Source organism: Engraulis encrasicolus, chromosome 6, assembly GCF_034702125.1.
Source record: "Engraulis encrasicolus isolate BLACKSEA-1 chromosome 6, IST_EnEncr_1.0, whole genome shotgun sequence".
Lineage (NCBI taxonomy): Eukaryota > Metazoa > Chordata > Actinopteri > Clupeiformes > Engraulidae > Engraulis > Engraulis encrasicolus.
In genome coordinates this window covers 21,784,581-21,789,580 of record NC_085862.1, presented here as the reverse complement: position 1 = coordinate 21,789,580, position 5,000 = coordinate 21,784,581, and the positions used below count along the sequence as shown (strand labels likewise).

The following is a 5,000-nucleotide window of genomic DNA, read 5'->3' as shown; positions in this document are numbered from 1 at the left end:
TCCCACACGGCATTGTGGTTTTGCTTTTTACGCCTTTATTGTGCTGGGACGGGTGATGGATTACAGGAAGCAAAGAGAAGTGGACAGAGAGATGGGGTAGGGCTGGGGAACATGCATATTTGGACGGGTGTTTTAGCACGCTGCACCAGAGCAACCCCAGCACCCCTGGTAAAGGGATTTTTGCATGCAAATGGCTCTGCCAACAAGGTCCTGTCCGCTGTCGGAAATGTTTGAAATCTGCCTGATGTGTAATCTTTGGTATGTGGACCCTGATTTTAGCAAGTGCAGCTCAACAGCATGCAGGCAGCCACAGCACAACGTGCAGAGTCTATTTTTGTTACATGTTGTAGCCAACAGGATGGTGTGTGTGTGTGTGCGTGCGTGCGTGCGTGCGTGTGTGTGAGAGGTGTGAAATGTATGCTAGGTGCTTGATGTTTCAGATTACATCTTGGCAGTTTTGTTTGTCTCTTGTGTTTTCTCAAAAGAAACATGCGTTCAGACCACTCCATGTTTCCTTTGACTCACCCATGCAGCCACTGGTACAGACAGACAGACAGGCACTCTGCAGTCATCAACACCTCCCTCAGCTACAACATAAACCTGTACCAGACGGGGAGAACACTAACACCTACCTCATCTATAAATCTAGGGTTAGAGTCAAAACAAGACAACACTAAAAGCGATCTGTGGCGAAGGTGGCTAAGGATGTGTGACACATGTGGATCAAAAGTCACCAAAGATGACAATCAAGCATTGCTTTAATCCACCAAAGAGCTGTGCATATGTGAAATACAAGTGATTGACGTATCAGGCTAAGCTTTGCTAACTAGACAGATTTCAGAAAGACACCGAAACTATGTATTGTCCTGATACTGTTCCCTGTGCAATAAAATGTAAATGTCTGTCTGTGTGGCTGTCTCCCTGCCTCTCTGCCCACCTGCCTGTCTGTGCATGATCCTCAACAGGTACAGACCTGTAAACAACATGCCCAATGTCCACACACACACACGCACACACGCACACACACGCGCGCGCGCGCACACACGCACACACGCACACACGCACACACACACACACACACACACACACACACACACACACACACACACACACACACACACACACACACACACACACACACACACACACACACACACACACACACTTTACAAGGCCTTCAGGTGACACACACACACACACACACACACACACACACACACACACACACACACACACAGAGAGACAAAGTAGGGCTGCTCTCTGCAGAGGTCTGATACGATGCCCTACTTGCGCGATGAAACTGCACACTAACTTACTCGAATACTGTGCCGCTACCTTCACTACGCGAGCGCGCTCTCTCTATCTCTCGGTCTGTGGTTTGGTTGCCTGGTTGAGGTCGGGGCTGAGGGCAGGGCCTGGCACCATTGCTTACATTCTGGTTAACCCGACGCTCCAGCTCCGGGGGAAGACCGCCTTTCATCTCGCAGTGTGAGAGTGGGACTAGTGTTTTCACGAGCTGTGCCCCCTGCTTAGTTGTGTGCACGCGTGCGCACGCGTGTGTGTGATTTAGATACCTGCTTTATCTGAAATGTTTGAATTGAGTGGCAACGATCTTAATCATTGTATATGCTACCTATATTCATCTTAAATAGGAGAGTTAAAAAAGACAGACAGGCTTGTACTGGAGTTGAGAGAGTGGAGGCTGACATGGCCCCCTCTTTTAGTCTTAAAGCCCCCACGTGTGTGTGTGTGCGTGCGTGCGTGCGTGCGTGCGCGCCTGCCTGCCTGTTCACAGTTGTGGACACATGACAGTGACTAGATATGAGTGAACACACAGGTACACCACAACACTATTGTGCATGGTCGTTACTCGGTGACGACCAAATAAGGCGCATGAAGAGACAGCTCAGAGGCGTCAGAAAGACGCTTTTATTTTTAACTCCTCAGACTGACTCCCCCTCACAGCCATTACATGACGTCAGTCAGGCACACCAGAGATGAAACTGAAGAAGGAGAAAAAAAAACAACTATAAAATCTTAAAATCATGGCCTCCAGATTTGTCTTTGGGTGTGCCCCTAGCTAGGCCTTCAATTTCCAACACAGCCTGGAAACTGAGAGTTAGTAAGTGTGAGTGGTTGTGCGAAATCATTTCAAAACACGCGCTTTGTGCTAGTTTTTACAGGTTTGACACTTTTTCAGACAGTCCTGACTGTTTTGTCATGATGAATGTGTTCAGTATACATTAAGTCAATAGCAATATAGCGTTGTAGAGTAGTAGATACTTTAATCTTGAAGGATTTGCTTTATTGTGCAGTATAACCCTGGACCCATAACTGATGATAAAAATGATATCAGTTAGTATAAACAATTTGTGAAGCACAATTCATACAAAAGGTAGTCAGAGGTCTCCAGTAGCAGCAATGCAGCATTATGTTGTGGTCCTGTGGGCTCCACTCAATAGTTTATCTTGTAGAAACAAACTGCACCGAGCAGCGTGGAAGTGTTGTTGTGTGCAGAAGATTTTTCAAGACCACAGTTGAGCGCTCATCTCTACCAGATGAAAAACCACATCCTATCAGGGCACGGCACACATGCTGTTTACAATCAAAGCCAGCAATACTTGTACAAAACACTAGAAATCCTAAGATTGACAGATTGAGGAGAGAGATGAAGGGAAATACATTTTCAAATGGTATAAAACACATTTATTTATAGTAGCTATGTAGTATTTGGAAAGTAATCATTTTGATATTCAAGCAAATTACTGTGAAGCAAAAATATCTATGAATGTCTAATGTTTCTAGAAATAAGAGGTCATGTACCTAGCGCTTGACAGACACACTATGATGGCGTATTCATTTCTGTAGCTCCTAGTTCCAAAATTACACTGTAATAGATTTGCCCCTGTCCTCCACCCCGTCTTGGCCCAGTCCACTGGGCGAAGCCTATGATGCTGTCTATACTGTAAGCCCCATTTTAGTTTTAGTTGTCTATTCTAGTGGACCATACACCAGTCCACCCACACCGCACCTACTCCTGTTGTTATTTTCTACAGGTTTGTGTAACCTGGTGTGGCAAACATGTCATTATACCACCACGGACAGGATATTTATGGGTGCCATTCCTATTCACAGAATCAATCTTAGCACATTTTACTTTCCTTTAAAAAAGGGTTCCGTTTTTTTACTCTTAACTTTTAAATTAGTTCTCTGTAATCTGAGGTGTTGTGCAGGGAGGCTGTGAATAACAGTGACCTTCAGGGTGTGAGGGTGAGATATAGCCTTGCTTGGTGTGAGGTGCAGCTCGGACGTTTGAGGAAATCTCAAGAGCTTACTTCCTCCCCCTGAGCTGGGCTTTTGTCCTGTCACCTTGCAGGGAGCGGCATATTTCAAAACGCAAATCTTTTTCTGAGAACGCGGCCATCGATGCATTTCTCCCCGCTGCTGACTCTGAGAATAACTGCTGCTTTCACCAGAGATTTCACCTCTCTGATTTCTTGGAGGTCCAACTGAATTAACTGGCAGTAGCTGACCAGAATACAGGCTACATGCCTTCTTGGATAGCCAACTTGTGTTGGGTGGAGATTTATACCAAGCCAGACCTGTGGAACTTTAAGTGATACTGCAACATTTTTTGAAATTAACTTATTTTGCACCTCTCCTTGAGTTAAATGATTGGGCTTTGCCTTTCTCCTGTACTTTCAATCGTTCTCTGAGTACGGAAGTGCAAACTTTACCTCCAAGCTAGCAATTAACATTGAATCCTATGCTAGCTGGTCTCATAGGATTCAATGTTAATTGCTAGCTTGGAGGTAAAGTTTGCATTGCCATACTCAGAGAACGTTTGGAAGGACAGGAGAAAGGTGAAACTCCATCATTTAACTCAAGGGAAGGTGTACTATGAGCTTATTTCAAAAAATGGTACAGTATCACTTTAACTTTGAGGAGTACCATCACAAATATGTGATTAGAATTTTGCCAAAATCTTGAGTTCTCATTATGATGTCATAAGGACTTTGCAGGATTTTTAACACAGACTTCTATGGGAGCTGTAGAGTGTTCGAGTAAAATTCTAGAAGAACTGGGGGAAAATCCTTACTCCTCAAAGGGTTAAAAGACCTTCAAAAAGCAAGCAGGTTTCCAAACATCTTTCATTACTGCTCACATCTAAACAATGAATGGATTGAAGATAGAATGACATTTTAATTAACCCTTTAGCTCCCATAACGGCCGTGAACGTCCGGCTGGATCTGTACCATAACGGCCGCGGCCGGCCGGAATATTTTCATATGAAAATACGGCTGAACGGCCGTCATCATGCAGTTTTTCCAGCTTTCAAACACTTTAGCTCAATATTACAGACCCTCCTCGATATACTTTCAGTATAAAAACTATATGTTTATATTATTTTATTTTTCAGTATTTTAGATTTTATTTCGAGATGCGCCGCTTTATGCGACTTGGCAATCTGCCGTCAATTCAAATGACAGCCGTCCGAGATTGAATGGCTACAAACATAACCATTCTGTTTCTACAATCAATATACACTAAATATGAAAACTTCCAACCCTCTTCGATCTATTTTCATGGTCAACAGCACATGTTTATGACTATTTGGGCTATTTTGGATCATGTTGCTTTATTAGGCTTATGAGATGGTGTTCAACTGTGATGGGTTCTGCCATGGTCCTAAATAGCAAACACAACTGTCCAGCCGATGTCAACACGCTACATATTAAAAATGTAAACTGTCTTCGGTGTGTTTTCAGAGTCAAATCATATGTTGGTATCCAACTATCTTAGTTTCCTGGAACAACGAACAGCGACAGCTCTGTGCAACAGGCGCATCGTGTGAAGGAAGCGCAGCGCCTACCCATTTTGCGTGTCAGCTTTGGCAAAGCAGTCAAGGACTGTTACTACTCCACGTTGTCCTTCATAAAAATATGCGTGAAGACGTTGAGTTGAATGCTAACTTCCAATAATAGCCTACCAACGTGGTG

The 5,000-nt window shown here is 44.0% G+C and overlaps 1 protein-coding gene across 1 annotated transcript in view; it reads left to right on the top strand.

Moving 5' to 3' along the window:
• Nucleotides 1-5,000, top strand: part of evi5b (ecotropic viral integration site 5b) — a 116,354-nt gene that overhangs the window by 94,474 nt on the left and 16,880 nt on the right. The window lies entirely within an intron of this gene.